We start from the raw sequence: 215 nt of genomic DNA on the forward strand, positions 1-215 counted from the left end.
CTGTGCTGAGTATAATTGTTGATATATTAAAAAAATAAAAATAAAAATTAAATTAAATATATTTTATTTTTTTGTTTGTTTATAATGTATCCCTCTACCTGATTACTTCCTCTTATAGCAGCAGGGCTGCTCCTGTGGGGCCCGAAGCAGCAGTAGCAGGAGCAGCAGGAGCAGCAGCAGCAGCACACAAAAACAGCAGCAGCAGCAGCAGGAAC

The sequence above is a fragment of the Eimeria mitis genome, genomic scaffold, assembly GCF_000499745.2.
Source record: "Eimeria mitis Houghton genomic scaffold, Emh_scaff477, whole genome shotgun sequence".
Lineage (NCBI taxonomy): Eukaryota > Apicomplexa > Conoidasida > Eucoccidiorida > Eimeriidae > Eimeria > Eimeria mitis.